This window comes from Gopherus evgoodei, chromosome 11 (genome assembly GCF_007399415.2).
Source record: "Gopherus evgoodei ecotype Sinaloan lineage chromosome 11, rGopEvg1_v1.p, whole genome shotgun sequence".
NCBI lineage: Eukaryota > Metazoa > Chordata > Testudines > Testudinidae > Gopherus > Gopherus evgoodei.
This window is the reverse complement of record NC_044332.1, coordinates 6,665,291-6,691,062: the sequence shown is the minus strand read 5'-3', so window position 1 is coordinate 6,691,062 and position 25,772 is coordinate 6,665,291.

Sequence of the window (25,772 nt, the reverse complement as noted above, 5' to 3'; positions counted from 1 at the left end):
GTGCTGCTGGAGGACTAAGGAGTACAAGCGTTATCAGACACCAGGAGGAAGGTCCTGTGGTGAGGATAAAGAAGGTGTTTGGAGGAGGCCATGCGGAAGTAGCTCAGGGAGTTGTAGGTGTCATGCAGCTGTTAAAGGAGACACTATAGACAGCTGCGATCCACGGGGCCTGGGCTGGAACCTGGAGTAGAGGGCGGGCCCAGGCAGTGATTTCCCTACACTCCCCCTGAATTTCCCCAACACCCCTCCCCAGTTTTGTGAGCTAGTTACATACCAATTTAGTGAATGTTTGGAAATCTGAATTTAAACTGAAACTTTAATACACACTTTAAAAGCTTATAGAGTGTATGATAAAATATGTGTATCTGAAAAAATATACTAGATTTGAAAAGTATGAACATAGACTAGCTTCCTTGCTTCCTTATACAGCTGTTGTTTTTTATGATGTCAGTGCATTCATTTCGGTGATGTTGGCCAACCTAATAATTTCAAATGATGATTTGCAAGCAAAGTCTAAATAAGCTGTTCCTGACAGCTAGTGATGAGCTGGAGCTGTGGGGAAAGGCTTCAGGGCCAGATTATATTTACATTCACACCTAATCTACCTAGGTATCCAGCAAACAGAGCTGTGTTGTCCAAGTGATAGATTTTGACTGGGGTTGGGTTACAAACCACTTGAATGTGTAGGGAAGAGGGGATGAAATGTTGTTCTTATTGTATGAGTAAAGGGCAGTAGAACTGTACTTAGCCTGTGATGATTTGAAGGCATCAAGAGAGAGGGTGGGGACATGTCCCTCTCCACTGTTTAAAGACAGAGCTGATTAGGCTCCATAGAGAGTCTTTTGTTCTGTTAAGTGACCACTGCAGCTGAAATCACTGACAATCAGGTCTAAGTGCTTAGTCCTGTTGTGGGGACAGTGTTCCTGTGGGTACAGTGTTTTTGTGTAAGAGACAGCCCAGACTGCACTAGCAGCGAGCGAAGTTCCCACACTGAGATCTCAGCTGAAATCACTGAGAGCTGATGGAACCTCAAGAGACCAACTCGCAGAGGTCACAGTGGCAGGTGGCAGCAGAAGATGCCTGCGCAGTGCCATTGGCAACAGAGTGGTGGAGTGAACGGTGGCACAACGAACAGCCGTGACCAGACGAACAGTGAGCAGCTGGAGGAACAAGCAAGGTGCCTTATTGTCCCCCACCTGGAAGGTGTACTCATGTGAAAGCACCTCTGAACTCTGAGTCTCCACTGACCAAGGACAACACCGGTGAGTGGAGTGCGATGGAGGGAAAAGTGAGGGGCATGTTAAATAAACATTTGTTTGTTGGACTATATTTTAGTCACTTTGCTCCAGATTGCTAGATTTGTGACTGGGAATGGAAATTTATATAAATATGTTTCCTAGTAGGCCAAGATTTTTAAAATGCATTATTTGCCAAGGTTGTTATCTCACATTGTTGCTATCTTGGGAGGTCATTATGTTGGGGAGTTTTCTGTACTAAACATTTTTATTATTATAATTAATTTTTACATAAGAATGGTCATACTGGGTCAGACCAATGGTCCATATAGCCCAGTACCCTGTCTTACAATAGTGGTCAAGGCCAGGTGCTTCAGAGGGAATGAACAGAACAGATAATCATCAAGTGACCATCCCCTGTTGCCTATTCCCAGCTTCTGGCAAACAGGCTAGGGACACTAAGAGCATGGTGTTGTATTCCTCCCCATCCTGGCTAGTAGCCACTGATGGACCTATTCTCCAGGAATTTAACTAGTTCTTTGTATAATCCTGTTACAGTTTTGGCTTCATAGCATCCCCTGGCAAAGAGTTCGCTAGGTTGACTTTATATTGTGTGAAGAAGTACTTCCTTTTGTTTTTTTAAAACCTGCTGCCTATTAATTTCATTGGGTGACTGCTAGTTCTTGTTTATGTGAAGGATTAAATAAAATTTCCTTATTCACTTTCTTCACACCAGTCAAAGTTTTGTAGAACTCTATCATATCCCCTTAGTCATCTCTTTTGTAAGCTGAAAATTCCCAGTCATTTTAATCTCTCCTCCCTGTTTCATACCCCTGATCATTTTAGTTGCCCATTTCTGTACCTTTTGCATTTCCAGTATGTCTTTTTTAGGATGGGTGACAAGATCTGCACACACTTTTCAAGGTGTGCACGTACCATGGATTTATATAGAGCAAATATAATAATATTTTCTGTCTTATCATCTATCCCTTTCTTAAAGATTTCCAACATTGTTTGCTCTTGGGACTGCTGCTGCACATTGAGTGGATGTTTTCAGAGAACTATCCACAATGACTCCAAGATCTCTTTCTTGAGTGGTGACAGCTAATTCAGATGCTATCATTTTGTATGTATAGTTGAGATTGCTTTCCAGTGTGCATTACTTTGCATTTATCAACATTGAATTTCATTTGCCATTTTGTTGCCCAGTCACCCAGTTTTGTGAGATCCCTTTGTAACTCTTCGCAGTCTGCCTGGGACTTAACTATCTTGAGTAGTTTTGTATCATCTGCAAATTTTGCCACCTCACTGTTTACCCATTTTTCCAGATGAATATGTTGAACAGTACTGGTCCCAGTATTGACCCCTCAAGGATACCACTATTTATCTCTCTCCATTCTGAAAACTGATGATTTATTCCTACCCTTTGTTTCCCATCTTTTAAACAGTTACTGATCCTTGAGAGGACTGCCCTCCTATCCCATGATGGCTTACTTTTCAAAAGTCAATTTAAATTAAATACTTTTTTTTTAAATGTATATTTTTTTAGAAATCTAGATCTGTTATGTGTTTTGGTGTAACTTGCATTTTCCTTACGTTAAATTTGCCTTATCCTAACAAAACATTTACTTTATTCACTTTCTTCACATCAGTCAAGATTTTATAGACCTCCAGCATATCCTCCCTTAGTCATCTCTTTTCTAAGCTGAAAATTCCCAGTCATTTTAATTTCTCCTCCTGTTTCATACTCCTAATCATTTTAGTTGCCCATCTCTGTACCTTTTGCATTTCCAGTATGTCTTTTTTGGGATGGGGTGACCAGATCTGCACACAGTATTCAAGGTGTACTTGTACCATGGATTTATATAGAGGCAATATGATATTTTCTGTCTTATTATCTATCTCTTTCTTTAAAAAGCAAAGATTTCAGAGTAGCAGCCGTGTTAGTCTGTATCTGCAAAAAGAACATAAGCTTTTGTGGGCTATATCCGATGAAGTGGACTGTAGCCCACGAAAGCTTATGCTCAGATAAATTTGTTAGTCTCTAAGGTGCCACAAGTACTCCTGGTTTTTTTTTAAAAAAGCAAACAGAATGTTGGGAATCATTGACTGCCACTGCACATTGAGTGGATGTTTTCAGGGAACTATCCACAATGACTCCAAGATCTTTCCTTGAGTGTTAACAGCTAATTTAGACTCCTTCATTTTTTATGTGTAGTTAAGATTGTTTTCCAATGTGCATTACTTTGCATTTATCAACATTAAATTTCATCTGCCTTTTTTGTTGCCCAGTCACCCAGTTTTATGAGATCCCTTTGTAATTCTTCGCAGTCTGCCTGGGACTTAACTATCTTGAATAGTTTTGTATCATCTGCAAATTTTGCCACCTCACTGTTTACCCATTTTTCCAGATCATTTATGAATATGTTGAACAATAATAGTCCCAGTACCAACCCCTCAGGGATACCACTATTTATCTCTCTCCATTCTGACAACTGATAATTTATTCCTACCCTTTGTTTTCCATCTTTAAACCAGTTACTGATCCATGAGAGGACTTTCCTCTTACCCCATGATGGCTTACTTTTCAAAAGTCAATTTAAATTAAATACTTTTTTTTAAATGTATATTTTTTTAGAAATCTAGACCTGTTATGTGTTTTGGTGTAACTTGCATTATTCTTATGTTAAATTTGCATAATCCTAACAAAACATTTACTTTATTCATATCTTTTTTTTATTTATCTCATTGGTCCTGACACCCCACCCCTGTAAATTCGAACACCCCCCCTAATTTCAATTCCTGGGGAAACCACTGGGCCTGGGTTCCCGCCAAGTCCCCCAACTCCTGATCAGACACAGGAGAAGTTGACCCAGACTGTGAGGAAGATCACTGAGGTGAGCAAATCTGCCAATAAGTGCAGGACCCACCAAGGCAGAGGAGGAACTTTGTTACAATAGCTAGAAAGTTAAAAATCACATGAAATAATACTGACAGGTATAGTGCAGGAGGTGGGTGTATGTGCCCTGCCTTCCAGAGAGAACCAGTCAAAACAATAAAGAGAAGGGGAGCAAGAGAGAGAGCAGTTGCACATGTGTGTAGTTGTGATGTTTATGACACATGTACATTGTAACTGAACAACCTAGTCGGACAATTTAATAGTTTATTTTGTTAAGATAAATATTTTGGATTTCTTGAAATTCCACAGCTGAAATACAAATAACATTATTTAGAGAAGTTAAACTTCAATATAGATTTGAGAGAAGAATAAAAAAACATGTAAATAATTCAATTTCTAAAAATGTTTAGATGCTTGTATTTGAAATATTGTTAAAATGTAAATTAAAATATTCTTCTATTGACACCTTGTTACAATAATATTTTCTAAATTAGAATAATCTTTTTTCTTTCATATTTTACATTGAGATTTCAGAGGGGTAGAAAATTCTGACAGGAGTGAATGACCCCATCCACCGCAATCTGCTATTGGCCTAGAGAGTCTTTGAGGTGTCTTCTTTCTTCAGAGAACAGACACCTCTATTCCCCTCCCAAGAACCAGTTATGCCCAGAGACAATCCCGAGTGGTCAGTCCTCCCTTCACACGAATGCTGACTACTGCCAAGCCACCAATGACGCTGGTTTCATGGGAGGCTAACCAGAGCCAGCAGTTTGGAGACTCTTCAGGCGAGCCGTTTCTTCCCCGCATGCAGGCCTGGAACCCTGGGGCTCTGTCCCACCTATCCCACTTCACCTCCTGGGCCTCTGATATGTAGCTTACCCCACTGATGTTAGCCAGCTGACCCTGTATTGCCATATGGGGATTCACACTTGGGGTATGCCTCCCGCTTGACACTGCACTAGTGCACAAATGGCAAACTGCTGCCATTACCTCGGCAGTCCGCGAGATGGCACTAGAGTCTTCTCATGTTTGTTCCTATTAATGAAACCGCTTGGAGAAAGCTCTAGCACAGGGGTCAGCAACCTTTCAGAAGTGCTGTGCCAAATCTTCAGTTATTCACTCTAATTTAAGGTTTTACGTGCCAGTAATACATTTTAACCTTTTTAGAAGGTCTCTTTCTAGAAGTCTATAATATAGAACTAAACTATTGTTGTATGTAAAGTAAATAAGGTTTTTAAAATGTTTAAGAAGTTTCATTTAAAATTAAATAAAAAGCAGAGCCACCCGGACCAGTGACCAGGACCCAGGCAGTGTGAGTGCCACTGAAAATCAGCTCGCGTGCCGCCTTTGGCACCCATGCCATAGGTTGCCTACCCTGATTTAAAATTTGCTTTAAAAATATTTCATTAGTGAGTTGGTGACGATTATAAAATCACATCTCTAAAATATCCTTGCATAGATTTTTAGATACACAATCATCTTTAGCCTTAAATGCTTGGATCTTCAGACATATGGTTTTTTAAATAAATTCTTCAAAAGGCCACCCTTATCTAAAATACAGTTTTTAATTACTATAGTAAAAGAACTTACTTCCAAAATCTTTCTGTCAATCCATTTCTCCCTTCACCGCCCCACCTTTCCCCCCACTCACTCCCAAAGAGAGCCCTTAGATAGCTGGCCAAAGAGTTTCCCTTTCTTTCTTCTGACTATCTAATAAACTAGTTTTAAGCAAAATCAGTACCTTAGTAAGATATAAAATCATTTGTTAGGCCTAAAATCTTTGGAAACATTTTTTTTAAAGTTGGTAGAATTTCATAAATGTGTATTGTTATGGAGATCACACACAGTAAATTAGTGTTCCCTTTTTCTAAAAACAATGAACATTGTTATGAACACACTAAACCTCTGTGACTGATTAATTTAAAATAATGTCTGTTTCAGTGAGTTAAATATGTAGTAATCTGGAATGATTACTTTATGAAGGCTTAAGAGAACATTTAAAATATAAAATCAGTTGGAAATACTGGTTAAGAAAATGTAAAACAAAGAAGAGCTGCATCATGTATTCCATAATATTGAATGTTGTATTCAGCAAGACATCTGGCTCACCCTTACTACAAAGTTTTTGCAAATAAATGTCTGACAAACTTCAGGGCATATCAAAAAACTTGTAACGGACCTTTTTTATTCTCAAGTGTAGTGCTTTTAATTAGGTACCTTCTGCACGTCCATTCTGCGTGAGGGGGAGGGTACAGGGGTCTCTGCAGGGAACTGTGACTCTCTGCCAGCATGAGGCAGGCCAGGCGTCTTATTATTCTTTCTGCCTTGTCCCTCCACCCCCCAGCCTCCTGCCAAGCTGCAAACTTAGTCTGCTGTGGGGCATAGGAGCACCAGTTTAATAATATTGCATAGGGGCCCATAAATCCTAAGGATGGCCCTGGGGGCGCCAAAAAGCAGTGCCCCGGCTCGTCAGGGAGGAGCCGCCTTCCAGAGGCACTGGAGAGCGAGAGTGTCGGCTTGCGGGGGCGGTGAGCTCCAGCCATGGAGGAGCCGGCGCGGAGCAGGGGTGCAGGAGCCCTGCAAAGGTGGCGGCATCGTTAGCGGGGAACAACTTCACCCCCCCTTCCTCTCTTGCCCAGGCTGCAGCCTGGCGCCACCCCCTCTGGGGGCTCCTGCAGGCTGCAGCAGATGCATGTGGGCACCAGCCCCTATGCGCCTCCCAGCTCCCCACTTGCTGCACTCGGGCTCTGCGGCTCCCAGGCATGTGAGCCACCACCGGGGCACGGTTCCCTGAGCCTGCTCCAGGAGGGGCAGCGGTGGCGGCGGCTCACACTCCCAGGCACAGCAGAGCCTGAGCGTGGTGAGGCAGGAGCTGGGGGAGTGCACGGGGGCCTCTGCCTGCATGCATCTGCTGCAGGAGCCCCCAGGAGGGAGGACGCCAGGCCGCAGCCTGGGCAGGAGGGGCGGGGGTGCGGCTGCTCCCCGCTAGTGGTGCTGCCTCCGCCTTTGCAGGACTGCTGCCCCCTGCGCCACGCAGCCTCCTCCATGGCTGGGTCTCGCTGCCCCAGCAAGCAGGACGCTCTGGCTCTCCGGTGCTTCCAGAAGGCGGCTCCTCCCTGCTGAGCTGGTGCAGTGGCCCAAGCCTGGCAAAGCCAGTGAGTGGACTCGGGGTGGGGGTTGCCAGGGTGGGATGGGGAGGGCTCATGTGGGGGCTGTGCACCCTCCACGGGCGTTCAGGGGGTGTGGAGGGGGGAACCTGGTCTGGGGAGCAGCCCTTGGGCACGGCTGGCCCTGGGCAGGCTGGCCCTTGGGGTTTATAAAGGCTCGTTGGGATTTGCCCCTCAATGAACCGATGTTACGGGGGTGGGGGGTGCAAGGTGGAAGTTTTGCCTAGTGCACAAAATATCCTTGCACCAGCCCTGCTGTTTGGGCCACTCCATCCCCAGTGGCAGAGACCCAGCAATGAAGGTGCCAGAAGCTTTTGGTGAGGAGGGATCAGAAGAGGCAGGTACCAGCTTTAAACCCCAGAGGGAAGCTCCCTCCCCTAATGCAGCCTCAACTCCCATGCCAGGAAACAGAGACTTATTGGGACTGTTTGAAGACAGGATACTGGACTATATGGACCATTGATCTGATCACTCTGGCCATTCTGATGTTCTTATAACTAACCGAGCTGTATCTGGCCCCCACTGTAACCCACTAGACCCCAGTCCCCTCCTAGAGCTGGGATAGAACCCAGGAGTTCTGGCCGGGTCTCTCCCTACAGAGTTAGTAACAAAGTAAGAATATACATTCACATTTTAACCTGTGTCCCTAAAGTGATTTTCCACAAGATGTCAGACCACGGTAGTATTAGAGCTCTGTGGGTCTAATACTGATTGAATTTTCTTTCTTTTATAAAGGAATTAGATACAGGGCTCCTGCCAGCTAATTGCTAACTTACCTGCCAAAACACTAGAGTTCTCAGGTGATGAAGTAGCCCCTGGAATCAAGGTTAAATTACCCTCCCCACCACCACTACCATTTGAAATGGTGCCCCTAAGTGCACTGTACCCTACCGTGCTTCCCCATAAGAGCTGCATTAACAGGCAACTTTGCAAGTGACTCCCCAGGCCTCTCTGTGTCCTTCGCCACATGTATCCTGTCCCGATTCTGGCATTTGCTCGAGAAAAAGAGCTCACCCCTGCTCCCACCTGAGGGATGTGTTGGGTTGAGAGCAGGTGGTCGAAGCAGGCAGTAGGGACAGAATCTGAGACTTGACGCTCCTAGAGTGACCTCTTACCTTTATAGACCTGCCCTTCACCTGCCCTTAAAATAGACCCATTTTAAACCCTTCACCACACAAGACAAAGCCCGTAGGATTCCTCATTAACTATTTATTTCTCCTCCCCTGGCTCCCTACAGCCACCAGCCACCTTCGAGCTTTCCCTCTTCTCTCCCAGGCTCTGCTCACTTGATTGCAGCAGCTCAGCGGATGGTCCAGCTTTGCTCTTTCACGTCCATTCTGCACTTCTTTGGGTGGCTGCATTTGCAACTGAGCAGCCTGATGGAAATCCCTGAGTACTCTGTCTTGGCAGGCAGGCCAAGCAGCCAGGGGAGGTTACCCTGAACAGTCAGCAGTGGAGGCTTGGCCGATAGGGTAGGGTTACCATAATTTGTACTTTCAAAAAAGAGGACACTCCATGGGTGGGGGAGTGGTTTTAATCCTTCAGACGCCTCGCAGGTAGGAATGGGGGCGGTACTGTGGCAAGAGGTGGGGGGAGAAGACCACCCCATTTTGTACCCGAGCCACAAGCTGTTCCCCAGAGGGACCCGGTATTCCACCATAGAGCAGGAGGCCCTGGGAGTGAAATGGGCAGTTGAGGCGCTGAGGTACTATCTGTTAGGGAACCCCTTCTCCTTGGTAACAGACCACACACTCCTCAGGTGGATTAACAGCATGAAGGACTCAAACACACGGATCATGCGGTGGTACATGTCCCTCCACCTCTATTCCTTCCGAGTGTTACACCGGCCAGGAAAGGCTCATGCGAATGCAGATTTCTTTTCCCGAGTTGGGTGGGGGTGAAGAGGAGGAGACGACCAAGGGTCAGCCGGCCCAGGCGGCTGTTTTAAGGGGGAGGGTGTGTGACGGGGCAGAGTGGCCCCGCACTGGTATAGCAGGGGTTAACCCTTCCTTCCTGGCAGAGGAAGCCCCGCCCCAGAAGGTCTGCTGGCCATGCTCCAACTAGAGCTCAGATATAAAAGCCTGCAAATCAGCTCAGTCTGGGCTGACCACCGGAGGGGAAGGACGCATGCTGCTAGCTCCTGCAGAGAGAGGGCCTGTGAGCCAGGATCCAGGCGTCACCCCTGCCGAGGCACCACCGGAGACCCTAACAGAGGACAACCCAGGGGAGGAACAGACCGGAGGACCCCTCGCCGCAAATCACTGCCATTCCCAGGGGAAAAGTAGAGATAAACGGCATTAAAGCTGTATTACCACTAAACATGTTGTGGGCGGATCCCCGCCGAGCGAGCGACAAGTAGAGCTTGCCGCTACCAGGGTCCTAGCTTGGGGCTCAGAGGAGAGGGTGGGCTCGAGTCCCACTATCCCCTCACCCTGAGGTATGAAGGATTATGTAGACTCTGGCCATAAGGTCATGCTATTCCACCCGCAAGAGGGGATTATATGAATGTTGGCCACTAGGCTGTTCTACCCTGCTGCAAAGGGGGATTATATGGACTCTGGCTGCTAGGCCGTGCCACCCCACCAATAAGAGGGGTTATATAGACTCTGCCCACCAGGTCGTGCTACTGCGCCTACTGGGGGGAGAGAACAGCGTACGACCGAGTGACAGTAACAGATGGCCTGTAGAGACGCAAACACCAGACTACAGAGAGGCGAGGCCCCGGCCCCCTTCTGGCATCTACCACAAAGTGGCGCTGCGGTGCCAGGCCCGCTGCAGACTCCTAGACTTTAAGGTCAGAGGGGACCATTTATAATCATCTAGTCCAGGGGTCGGCAACCTTTCAGAAGCAGTGTACCGCGTCTTCATTTATTCATTCTCATTTAAGATTTCGCGTGTCGGTCATACGTTTTAACATACTTTACCAGGTCTCTCTCTAAGTGTCTATATATTATATAACTAAACTAGTGTTGTATTGTAAAATAAACAGGGTTTTCAAAACATTTAAGAAGCTTCATTTAAAATGAAATTAAAATGTTGATCTTACGCTGCTGGCCCGCTCAGCCCGCTGCTGGTCTGGGGTTCTGTTCACCTAGGCCGGCAGTGGGCTGAGCGGGGCCTGCGTCTGGGACCACGGCTGGCAAGGGTCCGTCAGCCAGAACCCCAGACCAGCGGTGGGCTGTGTGGGGCTGGCAGCCAGGACCCAGAGGGCTGGAGTCAGGGCTAGGGGCTGGGAATGTGAGGGGGTGTAGGTGTCAGGGCAGAGGGGGCGCTGGGTATGGGTGGGGGTACCAGAGTCAGGGCTAGGGTTGCAGGTGGGGGGGGATGAAGGTGTCAAGCAGAGGGCTGGGTATGTATGAGGAAAGTACAGGGCTCAGGGCAGGGGCCTGGGAGGGGGTGCGGGGCTTGGGGGGTGGGTTGGGGGTCAGGGGAGAGGGCTGAGTGACTGCCCCTCCTGAAAACTCTCAACATCGCTGCTCCTCATCCCCTGACTACCCCCTCCTGGGACCCCACCCCCTATCTAAGCCTCCCTGTTCCTTGTCCCCAGACTGGACTCTACCTCCTACCTGTCCCCTGACTGCCCTGACCCTTATCCAGACCCCCAACCCCAGCCAGACCCCCGGAACTCCCATGCCTATCCAAGCACTCCCTGTCCCGACAGGACCCCCAGAACTCCCGACCCATCCAACTCCCCCACTCCCTTCCTGCCCCCAACCCCTCTCCACACCCCTGCCTCCTGACAGGACCCGCAGAACTTCCCAACTCATACAAACTCCACAGCTCCTTGTCCCCTGACCACCGCCTTAAGAGACCCCCCACACTAACTGCCCCCCCAGGACCCTCCTTGTTCCTGGTCCCCTGGCTGCCCTGACCCCTATTCACCCCCTGCCCCCTCACAAACCCCAGGACTCCCATGTCCCATCCAACCCCCCCTGCCTCTAGGCCCTCCCCGGGATCCCACCCCCACATCCAACCCACCCTGCTCCCTGTCCCCTAACTGCCCCCACCCCTTATCCAACCCCCCTAGCCCTGGGCCCTTTACCTTGAGGCTCCATGCAGAGCCAGACATGCTGCCCTGCGACAGAGCACAGCCCCGGCCCTCAGAGCGCTGCATGCAGCAGCAGCATGGCTCCAGTTGAGCGGGGAGTGTGTCTGCCTCCCCGGGGAGCCAAACGCTGCCCCACAGGAGCGCGCAGCCCCAGCCCCCAGAGCGCTGCGTGCGGCAGCAGGGCTCCAGGGGAGGGGAGAAGGCACGGGCAGAGGCCGGCAGCTTGCTGCGCTCGGCCCGGGAGCGCGGACCCCACAGCTTACCGTGCCGGGAGAGTGGGGCCATTTGCCCACCCTGTACGCATGGCTATGCTTCTGCTCCCTGCCCCTGTGGGGGAAGTGGAGGGCAGACAACAGCGCGCTGGGCTGGGCAGGATTTTAATGGCATGCTGGAGTCCTGAGGTAGGTTGCCGACCCCTGATCTAGTCTGACCTCTTGCACAATACAGGCCACAGAAACTCACCAACCCACTCTTGTAATAAATCCCTGATCTATGTCTGAACTACTGAAGTCCTCAAATAATGGTTTCAAGACTTTAAGGTGCAGAGAATCCTCCAGCAAGTGAACCGTGCCCTATACTGCGGAGGAAGGTGAAAAGCCCAAATACGGCGATCAGCTAAACCCTGAGCATGTGGGCAAGACTCACCTCAACCCAGTAAGAGCAGGACCGGGCAGAGCAGGTCTGTAAGAGGGAAAGGAGAGTGCTTTGCCCTGCGCTGCAGAGCCTGAGGCTTAGCCAAACTGATTACAGAACAAGTCCTACCTCAGAGGGACCGTGTATTGGCCCCGAAAGAACCAGACTTCAGCGGTGATAAAGCCTAGCTGGGCTATGCACCAGAATGAGAACTAGGTAGGAAGTTGAAAGCAGCAAGGAAAGCCTAGAAGGGAAGTTGAGAAGAGAGGTAGGATGCGCCCAGGGAAACCTGCAGCAAAGAGAAAAGAGCAGACCTAGCTGTTGAGTACAGAGCCCTGAGCTGCTACTAGCTTCAGGGTGGGACCGGGTTCCTCTACTGGCCCAAAAGATGGGGGCATAAATGCACCCAGAGAGGTTACCAAGCCCAGCAAGGAGGCTGCAGGCTGAGCTAGAGCCCCAGCGAGAGCAGAAGAATTTTTTTCTCTGGGAAGAACTCTTTGGACTTTTAGTGTGTGACAAATTGAGCCCCAGAAGCGTGGACTAAAGGTAGTGAGCCGGCCAGAGGGCCAAATTACCAGGCAGAGAGACTGCCATGGTGCTGGAGTGACCATCGATGGAGGACCAGAGTAGATTCATTGATTATTGGCATAGTGAGCAGGACTGAATTCCCCCTGTCATCCATGAGGGCTCATGGAAGTCTTGGTAACTGAAGGAAGGTCCCACCCCACAAATGGGATTTCCCATTTGAGTTCCAGGGACTGGTTAAGCAGCCAAAGCAGGGCTCGGGGTTTCTCCAGCAGCTCCTAGAAACTCACCAGAAGCAGAAGGAAGTGCAGGCAGAGCTACAGATGCAGCTGATAATCTTGAGGGAGCAGCAGCAAGACCTGTCAGAGATCCTGCAAAGGGAAATCAACCTGCTACACCCATGGACAAAAAGAGCAGCCTCGGATCTAGTGGCCAGGATCTAGTAGTGAGTGAACTCTGGTACAAACCTGCTTCCATTATGGAAATAGCCTGGTATTGGAGAGTGGGTGGGGAGACCAGGGAGATGGGAGGGGTTACTGAGGCTGGGGTGGGGAAGAAGCTGTGGGGCTGGGAGGGGAAGGACATGGCCCAGCTTGTGGGAGGGATCTTGCTGGCTGTGTCTGGAGCACTATGTAGCCTCTTCTATGGGAAGTTCCCCTGAGTCAGTGGGGCCTGAATCTCTCCTGCTCCTTTGTTCTCTTTGGGCTTCACAGGAGATGTCTGGTGAACTGCCTTTGGACTATGTGCCCAGCACCACTCCGAAATTATTCGCTACCTTCAAAGAAACAGGGCACAGCTCAGCCTGTTAGGTAGGCTGGAGACTCACACTTCACTCACACACACAACACTGAGGTGCTTTGGGAAGCATAGTAACAAAGAAGAGATTTAAGTGATACTAAGCAAGAGAAAGAGACAAATTTCAAACAGACAAACAAAACACACTTTGTAGTGACTCAAACTGAATCTTAAGAGTCACAATAGTGGCCTTAGCAGTTTCCAGACTAACATCCTCACTTTCTTAACAGACCTTATTTGATGTCCCTGTATGGTACAAAACTTCTCTGTCGAATCTGCTGATTTGATTGCTTAGCCTTTCGGTTTCAGACCCTCTGTTCTTCTGGGGTGCCTGGACCCTGACTGTAACATCTCTCTTCCAGTCTCTGGCCCAGCCTCTTCCACAGATGTATGCTGCAGCCAGACCAGCTGAGAGAGCAGTGGGGAGAGATGATCTCATCCTGAAAAACCAAGCAACATGGGTCCCATTGAGGCTGAGATGGAAGATCCCATGTATCTCCTGGAGGTAAGAACCGTTCACTCTTCTGGGCACTTGGGGCTGTTGCAACAAAGAGGGGGCTCCTGTTCCAAAGCCTAGTTGCCATCATGACTTTGTTTTTTTCTTCTCAGAGGATGTGTCCGGGATCCTGGAGACTGTTTCCTGCAGGAGGTTTGAGTGGGGAGAGATCACTCAGAGTCATGACCCATGGGTCATTAACCCAGGTCTGCAGGGTTCATGGGAGCAGCCACACTCCAGCAGGCCACCTGGAAGCCTACGAAAAACTGCTTACCTAGGACTTTCGAAGTCCAGACCCAGTTTGAGGTTCCATCCCTGAGGTCTGTTGGCAGAGTCCCAGAGCAGCTAATCGGCCCCCAGGACCTCCTTAAACCAACAGCAGGAACAAGAAACTGTCTGAACACCCGAGCTCCCCTGTCTTCTAGAGCATGAGACTCGCTGTGATTAATCCGATTTGAGGGTCTGAACACAATTTGGTCTTTTGCTTCTGCTCTTCCAGTAGCCTGACCCAGCTGACTCTCGACTCTTGTCTTCTGAGTCGAGACTCTGCCTCTGAGCACTAGGCCTGACTGCCCATGACCCGGCCATGACACTGACTTTTCTACAATTCCTCCAATGCCCTTTTCTGCTCCCAGCAAGACACACCAATCCCCTGGCTCCCAAAGTTCTAGTTGCTGCTATTCAAGGGCTCAGGGGTAGTGCTTGTATTGCCCCCTCCCACACCACAGCTGCTTTTCCTATGGGAATTTCCCTAGCGCAGAGGAGAAATCCGCTCTTCTCTTAGAATCAGTCCTGGCAGCAATTCAGGAAGTCGTAGAAGGGACGGTTTGCTAAGCTTCCTCTGCAATGCCACTGTCAGAGCCATTACTGGTGGGTGCCAAGTGAGTGTGCAGGCAGCTCCTTGAGAGACTCGTGGGGCAGGGTAGTGGTGTTTCACGGTGACCTCTGAAAGCCATGCAAAGAGTGCAGCATTGAAAAGACTCTCCTGCTGTAAGAAAGGGTTTCTGTTCTCCTACATAGTCAGCCAGTGAGGCCAGTTTGCAGCATGTGGAAGAGCTGTTTGGTGCTGAGCTGGAGGATTCAACATATAGCTGGCAGCAGCTGCAGATCCTGGAGTCCCCATGGAAGGGTTACTGTGCATCCAGATTTTCCGGGACATGTCCAGCTTTTTGGTTTTTAAATAGCCATCTGGGAGGAATTTGTAAAAATCTAAAAAAAGTCCAGAATTTCCCTCCCAACACTCCGGGGGCTGCAGAAAACTGTCGCGGGTCCCGGGCCCCTGGAGCTTCTTCTGCTTCTGCTCTTCAGCGGCAGTTCAGTGGCAGGGGGTCCTTCTGCCCTGGGACTCACCGCCAAAGACCCCGGGCCCCCTGAATCCTCTGGCCAGCCCTGCCCAATGCAAAGCGTGACTCAGCTGACATGGCGGCCAGGCCGGATTGAGCCGCTGACATCCGGGCCTCCAGTAGCCACAACCCCTCCCCTGCTCTCCTCCTCCCCTCTCTCCCTCCCCTGCAGCCAAAGTCCATTTAATCCCCCTTTGCAGGTGGGGTAGCGCGGCCTACCGGCCAGAGTCTATATAATCCCCCTTTGCCAGCGGTGTAGCACGGTCTAATGGCCAGAGTCCATATAATCCTGCACGGTTCAGGGTGAGAGGGTAGGAGGACTCAGGCCCACCCTCTCCACCGAGCCCCAAGCCAGGGCCCTGGTAGCAGCAAGCTCTACTTGCTGCTGGCTCGGCGGGGATCCGCCCGCAACACGCCGAGTGGTAATACAGCTTTAACACCGTTTATCTCTACTTTCCCCTGGGAATGGCAGTGCTTCTGCAGCGAGGGGTCCTCCAGTCTGTTCCTCCCCTGGGTTGTCCTCCGTCAGGGTCTCCGGTGGTGCCTCGGCAGGGCTGACGCCCAGATCCTGGCTCACAGGCCCTCTCTGTGCAGGAGCTAGCAGCGTGCATCCTTCCCCTCCAGCGGTCAGACCAGACTGAGCTGATCTGCAGGCTTTTATATCTGAGCTCTAGTTGGAGCATGCCCAGCAGAACTTCCAGGGCGGGGATTCCTCTGCCAGGAAGGAACGGTTAACCCCTGCTATACCAGTGCGAGGCCGCTCTGCCCCATCACACATCCTCCCCCTTAAGGCAGCTGCCTGGGCCGGCTGACCCTGGGTCATCTCCTCCCCTTCCCCCCCACTCAACTCGGGAAAAGAAATCTGCATTCGCATGAGCCTTTCCTGGCTGGTGTAACACTCGGACGGAATAGGGTTGGAGGGACATGTTGCTCAGGTACAAAATGGGGTGGTGTTCTCCCCCCCTCCTCTTGCGACAGTACGGCCCCCAATCCTGCCTCCGTGGCATCCATCTGGAGGATAAAGGGCCTTGTGAAGTCAGGTTCGATCAGTACTGGATCCCACATCAGCCGTTCTCGCAGGGCGCACCATATAGCCCAGGTAGGTCACTTCTTCCTGGTCCAGGTGACATTTGGCTGGGTTTGCAGTGAGCCCTGCTTTGCCCAGCGCCTGCAGCACCTTCGTGAGATGCTGGAGGTATTCCTTCCAGTTGGCACTGTAGACGATGATGTCCATCAGTATCTCCCACAGCAAGTCGACCCGTGCGAAGATCTGCAAGAGTTCATTGGCGATAACTGGAGCCGTGGCGGACCGTAGTGGTACCGCCTCTGGATACTGTGTTGCATAATCAACCAGACCAGGATATTCTTGTGGCCAGAGCTACTCTTCTCCAAAGGCCCCACTAAGTCCAAGCCTATCCGTTCAAAGGGTGTCCCTCCTCCTCATCCCATGAGGGGGCCGTGCTCCCCCTGGCACCTCTGACCTATCCAGCCCCCTTCCCTGTCCCCTGACTGCCCCCTGCCACCCCATCTAACCCCTCCTCTCATTCCTGATGGCCCCCCAGGACCCCTGCCCCATCCTGCCATGCCTTCTCTCTGTCCCTGACTGCCCCCCACCGCCTCATCCAACCCCTGCTCCTTCCCGACAGCCCCCCCGGGACCCTTGCCACCATTCAATCCCCCTGTTCCCTGCCCTCTGACCACCTCGACCCCATCCAACCCCCCATAACCCACCGAACTCCCCTGCCCTCTTCCAGCACCCCCTCCCTTCTGCCTGCCCCCTTACCACACTGCCTGGGGCTGGGGCCGGGTCGGCTCAGCTGGGACTGGGACCGGCAAACTCCCTGGGCCAGGCCGGGCCGGGTCTGCTCGGCCGGGACCGGTGCCACGGGGCCAACTCTCCGGGCTGCGCTGGGCTGAGTCCGCTCGGCTGGGAATGGGACTGGCGCCGCGGGGCCTGAGCTGGGCTGGAGCCACAGCCAGGGGTGCTTGGCTAGGACCGGGCTGGGGCTAAGCCAGGGCTAGGGGGAGCCGCTCAGCTGGAGCCAGACAGGGCCATGTCGTGCCTCCCTGGAGCCCTCCTCACGGCCCCCAGCCCCAGTTTACCTACCTGCTGCTTGTTTCAGGATTCCCGCGAATCAGAAGTTCGCGGGAAGCATGGGAGAGGGAGGGGGAGGAAGGCGGAGCGTTCAGGGGAGGAGGGGGAGGTGAGATTCAGTGGGGCCGGGGTGGACAGCTGCCAGAGCGTTTGTTAAATGTAAAAGCTTTTTTAGAACCGGTTGTCTTGGAACAACCAGTTCTGAAAGGGTTTCTAAATTTAATAACTGGTTCCTGCGAATCAGCTCCAGCTCATCACTGCCATCTGCCCAAAGAAGACAATGGCTCTTACCTCAATGAGGGAGCGGGGTCTTCCCTCTCAGCCTCTTTGAGAACGAGCACTGCTTGGTTTCCTAGGACAAGGTGACCTGTCCCCACTGCTCCCTGAAGTGGTCCAGCTTCTGCCTGCCCCCATCTGGGAGGCTGTCACACACCCCAGGGCCTAGAAGACAGGTGGAGAGGAGGTTCCTATTCATGTCACCCTCTGAGAGCCCATAGAAGGGCCAAAGGACGAATAAAGGGCAAGAGGTGAAGCAGGCCCTGAGCCTCTGTCCCATCCTCCCCTCCTCAAATGTGGAGCTTCCTGAGCTTCACTTGGGCAGACAGTCTGTAGCTCCGGCACAAAGGTCCTTCTGCGCCATATGGGGCAGGGAGATCTCTGCCTGGGAGCACGGGGAATGGGATGGGGGTCAGAGCAAGGAAAGAGGGGAGGGGTATGGGAGTGAGAGGAAGAACTCATGCCCCAGATGAAGGAAGTTTGGGGTGAGAGGGAAGGACCCTGGTCCACAGAGAGGGGAGAGACTTCTGTCAGTGACAGGGGCCTCCATTTCCCCTTCCACTAGCCCCCCATTTACAGTGAGACAGAGCAGTACCTGCAGCAGGGAGCGGGAGTTGCTGAACGTGGGAGGGGAACCTTTAAGGGCATCAGAAGAGGCTCAGCCCTTGCAGCACCTCAGGCACCTGGTGCAATTGCCGGATGCTGCGGAGCTGACCCATCAGCTTGGCGGTGACATCCTCCCCCTGCAGGGGAAGGAGAACATGTCAGAGACTGAGACACTGCCCAGGAATCAGGGAGGATTAAGGGCCCCTGGAACCAGCACCATTTCCACCCAGCAGCTGCTCATGTCTGAGCGGTGGTTTCACCCTCCTGATCCCCAGGATGGAGGCTTCTTGTCCTCTCTAGTGACCTCCAGTGCCAGCCCCCCTCCTTGTAGGGTTAGCTCCTGCCACCTCCCCCTCAGTGCCCCTGACAGCTGTTCCACCTCCAACCCACCTGGGGACACCACTCAAGTTGGTAGAACCCTCTCCTCCACCCCCACCTGCATCCCCGCCCGGGTAGGGCAGGAGGGATTCTGACAGCAGTGAAGTGGCATGCGGGGAGGTTGAGACCTTTCCCCAATCACCCCAGTGACAAATGCTGAAGCCACAGGATGGCAGCCCTGTGAATGGGGCAGGTCAGCAGCCCCTGCTGACTGAATCCTCCCATTCTCTCTGGAGTGGGTCCAGCCCTGCCAGCAGCAGGACAAGCTTCCTCCACCCTCAGAACTGCCTGGCCAGTCGTCATCACCCATCAGTCCTTGGCCTCCCAGGCTGCCAGTCATGGGAGCAACTCTAGGCGGTGGCTCGGGTGACATGGACACTGGGTCATGGGGAAATGGGTTCAGCTCTGTGGGGCAGGAAAGGTTCACAGAGGGCACTTAGAGGACTCTCCTGCCCTTCCTAGGAGTGAGAGCAAAGCATCACATCCTAAGAACACAAGTCCATGAAATTCAGAAGTCCCCACTAAGCTCCTTGCTCCCAGGCCAGCAAATGGTGATTGGATGGGAATGAGGCCTGGGCCCTGCCCCAATCTCCTAGGTCGAATGCTGCTGCTTACCTTGTACCCCAGCAGTTGCTCGGCTTCCCCCAGGTTGGCGTATGTGAGGAGAAGCCCAGCCTGGCTAATACACAGCAGGGGGTGGTGGATTGCTGCCACTGCTGTCTCAAGGAAGTCTTTTCTCTGCCCCGCAGAGAAGAATTTTCCAAAGACCTAAGACCAACAGGACACGAGGCTGTAGCACACTGCCCAGAGCCAGCCTCCAAGTCCTGGAGAATGGCCTGAGCGTCTGGTGCCCCAAAGGGAGGGTAAGAGAGCTGCTGTAGCCAAGGCAGTTCATTCCTCAGGAGGCTCTCAGGGTCCCATGGCTCAGGGAAGCCCCTTTATTAAAAGGTGGCCGATGCTTAGGGAACATAGCCTGCAGTGGCTCTTTCTGGAGGGCAATTGATCGCAGGGGCCATGATGGGTTGGAAATAGATCTCTAATGTGGGTGAGCAGGGCCTACTCTGCTGTGCAGCACACAGAGATGATAGGGGACCCTGTATTGCTTCCAGCAGAGAGATCTCCTGCTCCTCAGTGGCTAGAGGAGTGTGTGGGTAGGGGAGAGGGTTGGAGCTGACAGACCAAAGGTCTATTCCCCCCAAATTAGTGATTTCTCTAGTAGCTGGGTATGGCCTCGGCAGCTCCTTGGTTTCTGCCAAAGGGAATCCAATCTGCAACCTGAACAGGATAAGGAGACTCATGTCCCAGTCCCCATCACAGACACTCCTAGGAAACTTTTCTTCTGCTGCAGCAATTCATCTTGTGGGAGGCAGGACAAGCTCACACAGTCTCTCTCACATGGCGTCTATAGAGCAGCATTGTGTAGATGCACTTGTAGATCCAGAAGCCATTCCAAGGCCTCCTCTGTGATGTTGTGGAAATCACTCATTTCACCTTTGACTCCAATCTGGGGGCACTGGGTTATGGTGTGTTCCAAGATTTGGACGTTCTCAGCACAGTTGTGAAACGGGGGCGGGGGGGGGTTTTGATTTTCTACTTGTGCAGCAAGTAGTCGCAAGTTGGGTCAGTGACAATGTGCTTCTTTACACAGTGGCTGAGATCCAGATACTCTGCCCTTCCCTGGCCAGGTCTGGAGACATGAGGAGGGTGCATGTGGTGCATATTGGCTCTGGAGCTCACTGGGTCCACTACCCAGTTCCCAGGTTGGGGCATTCTGCTTCCTGACTGGCAATGGAACTGGGCAAACCCCGTCTCCGTTCTCTGCTTCTACAGGGTGCAGGGAATTAAACAAGGGTCTGACCAAGCAATAATGACTGACTGACCCAGTGGTCTCCTCTCAGACACTTGGGGATCAGCCAGGGGGACAAGGAGCAGAGAGACACCCAGAGCCATAATCCTCTATTAACTCACCCACCCGGGGATTCTCCTTATGCCACGTAGCAATGGCTCCGTGTAAGACACTCAAATGACAGCAACTAGTGAGGTACCAATGTGGGGTCTTTAGCACCAGCCTGTCCCACTGGGTGCTGGATGAGGAACTCTGAGCTGGAAATAAGGAGTGGGCTCTTTTCCTGTCTCCAGGAGGCATCCACTGCAGGGACCCCAGCCAGCCCCATTCCCAGACCTGTGTCATATCCTGCCACAGTGTCCTTACCTCCCCCACCCTGGCTGTGTTTTTATAGCCCAGGAGCCTGCTGTCCTGGTGCCAGTCACAGCACCACAGATCTTCTGCCTCGTGTATTGTCAGCCCTGAAAGAGAGAGGGAGACACTCTGATCATTCTGGTTGCAGTTTCTGTGTCCTTCTAATCCCATTGGTGGCTGCCCAGCGGAGTGGAGAAGAAGAGAGGCAGAGAGAGACTTGTTCTCCAGCAGGGGTCAGGCTGAGAGAAATTGTCTGGGGTCCCATTAGCCACCTGTGGTCACTCTCAGTCCCCTCTTGGGTTCCGTGTCCCAGTGGGTTCCTTACCCCTCTGTTCGAGCAGCCGCTGGTACAGCCGGTAAGTCCCCTCCCTGGCCTGCCGGCTGATGTCCTGGTCTGGGTCACTCACAAAGAGAGCCAGCTGGGCCACGTGGTGACCCAGGCTAGGGAACTCTGCTGAGATCTAATGGAAGGGAGAGGAGAGGAGACTCCATCAGCATTTTCCTGTCAGCTCCCTGTCCCCTCTGGGCCAGAAGGCTCCTTCCCCTTAGCCCCTCTGCAGGAGATGTTGGGGGAGAGGAGCCTGAGACAGACCCTTCATTTGCTCTGCTGCCAAGGAGCCAGGAGCTGCTTTGGGATACCAAGCAGGGGCTGGAGCATGCTCCCTGTCAAGGTTCCTTCCCCACTCTGAACTCTAGGGTACAGATGTGGGGACCTGCATGAGAACCTCTAAGCTGAATTACCAGCTTAGATCTGGTTTTTCTGCCACCACCCAAATCATTTCAGAGTAATTTGGGAAACTCTGTCAACCTCCCTGCTAGAATATCTCCCTCCCAAATACTAGAACCCTTCCCTGAGAAGCCTTGAGAGACTTCTCCACCAATTTCCTGGTGAACACTGATCCAAACCCTTGGATCTTCAAACAAGGAGAAATTAACCATTCCCCCTCCTTTCCCCCCACCAATTCCTGGTGAATGCAGAGCCAACCTCTTTGGATCTTAAAACAAGGAAAAATCAATCAGGTTCTTCAAAAGAAGGCTTTTCAAGAAAGAAAGAAAGGGAAAAATCATTTCTGTAAAATCAGGATGGAAAATAACTTTACAGGTTAATCAGATTCAAGGAGCCCAGAGGAACCCCCTCTAGCCTTAGGTTCAAAGTTACAGCAAACAGAGGTAAATCCTCTTAGCAAAAAGGAACATTTACAAGTTGAGAAAACAAAGATAAACCTAACACGCCTTGCCTGGCTTGTATTTACAAGTTTGAAATGTGAGAGACTGGTTCAGAAAGATTTGGAGAGCCTGGGTTGATGTCTGGTCCTTCTTATTCCCAAGAGCGAACAACCCCCAAAACAAAGAGCTCAAACAAAAGACTTCCCCCTACCAAGATTTGAAAGTATCCTGTCCCCTTATTGGTCCTTTGGGTCAGGTGTCAGCCAGGTTACCAGAGCTTCTTAACCCTTTACAGGTAAAAGGATTTTGGTGTCTGTGGCCAGGAGGGATTTGATAGTATTGTACACAGGAGGGCTGTTCCCTTCCCTTTATAATTATGACAATCCCCTTCAAGGCCCAGGGACAACACTTGACCAGGAGAAGAAGAACTTGATTCAAGCCTATCTCATTCCCTGCTCTGACTCTGCCTTCCCAAGAGGAACACTCCGAACCCACAGCCCCTGCAGCAGCAGATCCTACAGCCCGTGGAGCCAGCCCGCCTATGCCTAGAGTCAGAAAGCTGGGGTCAGAGGTCACTTACGTCAAACTTGGGGAGGGTGACTGCGTATCTCAGCAGGGCCGTGCTGCTCTTAATGGCCCTGGCTCTCTCCTGGGGCACCCTGGACACAATCCAGAGGTTGACATGCTGTGGGGAAAGGAGGCAGGTCAGGATCAATGGGCAGGTGGTGCTTTGCAAATAAGCCCCAGCCCCCGCCCCAGCCCCAGGGGCCGGAGACATTATGCCCAGGGAGAACAGCTGAGTCATTGATCACAGAGCTTTAGAAGGGGATTCTTTCCCCCAGGACGCAGCTTGTATCCTGCAGGTCACAACTTGTCAGGGTCTCTCTAGATTGGGACATGGTTCGGTATCGGGGCTGGTCCCATCCTCCCAAAATTCCTGATTTCTGAATAGTTCACCAGAAAGGAGACTGAATCCTCCCACTTCCCTGCCACTAAAATCCTTGGTGGGATGTCAGGAGTCAGTGAGAGCACAATCCCCCCAGGAATTTCAGAGCATATCAGAGAGAAGGGCTGATTCCCTGGGGTCCTTCTGTTTCTCTAGGAAGGAGCGTGTGCCTCTTCTCTGAGAACCATCTCTGGAATCTCATGGGGTGTGTGTGTTGGGGGGGGGCGGGAGAAGGGGGGTTTTCATATTCTTACTCCCCAAAACAACCAGGGGCCCTGTGGTTAGTTCTCAACAGAACCAGGCAGAGCTCTGGCTTGAAGTCTCAGCTCCTTCCTCTGTCCCTCAAGAAAGCAGGACCTGACACTGCATTGCACTGACCTCCCCAGCCAAGGATGCCCCACTGGGATCCCAGTTAGGAGGAGAGAATAGAAAATGGATCTGCCAGTCTCTCCTTACCAGCCCCCAAAGAGTTAAGGTAAAATTGGTTCCCACCCCTCCTTATGGGACTCACCTCCAAGATGAAGTGGAGCCTGTCTGCATCTGGGGACTCTGCCAGCAGGTTCCCCAGCATGGCATCCAGGACCTCTGGTATGACTTTGTGCAGAGCCTGAAAAGCATGGGTCAGAGTTAGGGAAACTGGGCCTACACCTGCCACAGGATGGGAAGAGGGGTCTCTGGGAAGCACTGGTGAGACGCTAGGTCAGGCTGAAGGGCTGGTTTCATGGTGCTGGCAAGAGAGAGGAGCTGGTATTAGACTGCGCAGTACGGGGTGGGACTGTCACCAACACGGACACGAAACCACAGGGATATAGGCACAGGCTGACGAGAATGGAAAGTGAGGCACTGAGCTAGGGAATGACAAGGCCAAGGCGTCACAGACAGACAGTGGCAGAACAGGAATAACGTCTGTTCCCTGGAGCCTGCTGCCCCTCCTGTATCTGAGCTCGGGAGTGAGCCCCTCCCCAAGGCCCCTGGAATGTTAGTGGAGTGAAAAGACGAGCCCAGCCAGGAGAGAGTGAACCTTCCCGCCCCACCAGCTCTGCCAGAGGAGCCACTCCTGGGAGGTGACCGACCTGGGAGTGGGAGGGACAGTGACTCCCAGCCTTGGGCCTGAGCAGCACTGGGGTTAGGGGAACCAGCGGGAGCTGTGGGGGGGGGGGGAAGAGGGGGCTGTCTCGGTACCTGAGGTTGCCAACTGCAGCCAGGCAGCTGGCGAGGATGGCACTGGGTGGAGAGTCTTTCGGAAGCTCCTCAATGAGCTCCTGTGAGACATGAAGGAGATAAAGGAACATGAGATATTCGGGCCCTACTGACACCTCCCAGTGAGGAGATTACACAGCCAGTGCCCCACATGGCCAGCAGGATCCCCCACTACCTCCTGCTCTGCCCATTTCTTCCTGCCCATCAGACTTGTCCCCCTTCCAGGATTCCTGCCCAGCTCAGTCCCAATCCCCTTCTTTCCTCCTTCCTGTCAAACCTGCCCCCATTCAGCACCAACCCACTACCGAGCTGGGACCATGGGATTCCTTGTCTCCCAGTCACAGCTGCCCTCCAGCCCCACAATTCCCTCACTGCCCAATCTCACAACTTCTCCCTTCTCTTCTCCCCAGCCTTCAGCCCCAGCAATCCCTGCCCTCTGCTGCCAACCTCCAACACCAACCAGCCCCCACCCATTAGCCCGGCGATACCCCTGCCAATCCCATGTCTCTCTCCTCCCTCCAGCTGCCGGATGACATGTCCCACTCACCACAATCCTCTCCACCACAGCCGCCTTGCAGCAGTGCAGCTCCAGCGTGTCCTGCCCTCTGTCCTGTGCAGCAAGACACGCGGGGTAGATGGCCCGCAGGAACCTGAGCTGCTGTCTCTCATCCTGTACCCACCAGGAGTGGGGGATAGCGAGAGAGAACCTGTTAGCTAGGGACCTTCTTGCCCCACCCACACCAGCTCCAGGGCTCAGGCCTCAGTGGGGGATTGTGTGGAGCCGCCTAATCTCCAAATCCCCCACGACTCCTACACAAGCAGGATTGGGAACTGGAACAGTGCCTGTGGGGGGAGGAGATCTCGGCTGTTGTGGGACAAACATTCCCATCTTGGGGGTCTCACATCAGGGATGTAAATAAAAGGGCCCCCTTAGGGATGGTGGATCATCAGGGACAACCCCCTCTGGCAGGGGGTGGGGATGCTGAGAAGGGACAGGACAATCTTGGTACCAGCCCAGGTGGGGAACATTTGTACCTGTTCTCTGCACTGGAGCTGCTCTCTGATGACCTTGAGAGCAGCTTCCTCTGTGGTCATGGCCAGCCATTCCTCTTCCACTGAATCCGTGGGGGTCCCTGCACCAGGAACAGAAGGGAACAGGGTGATGTCTGCTGCCCCTTGGGGGAAGGACAGGGGCGCGGTGGGGAGAGCAGGATTAAAGACCTCCCTTCCCACTGCAGGCACCCAGGGCAGATCAGGCCCCACACCTCCCTCTCAGGGATGCCTTCAGCCCCCAACAGCTTCAGAAGCCCATAGCAGAGATCCCTCCACCCTCCAATGTCCAGGACTCCGTGGGAGGTGCCGACTCCCCCAGCCCCGGAGCATCAAGGGACAAAGTTGCAGCAGCTCTTGATGCCCCCACCCCCAGTTCCCCTTGCTGCAGGGGCAGCTGTGTGACTGCTGCTGGTGTCAGTGGGGTTCACGTGGCTCAGGCCAGACACCTGGGCTGAGGACCCGCCCACCCCCGCCATATCACTGGGAGAGTGTCTGGGCCCAGGGTGTTAATATCCCCGTCCACACCCCTCCCTGAGCCCAGCCTGGCTCCTCACCTGGAACAAAGCAGCAGCGTCCATCGGCCTCGCTGCTGCTAGAGCCCCAGGCACTGCTGCTGTCCTGTGCTGAACGGCTGGGGCTGGGGCTGGGATCTTCCAGCTCCTGATCTGAGGGGGCTGAAAGATCCTCAGTGCCCGGGCAGGGCGATGCCC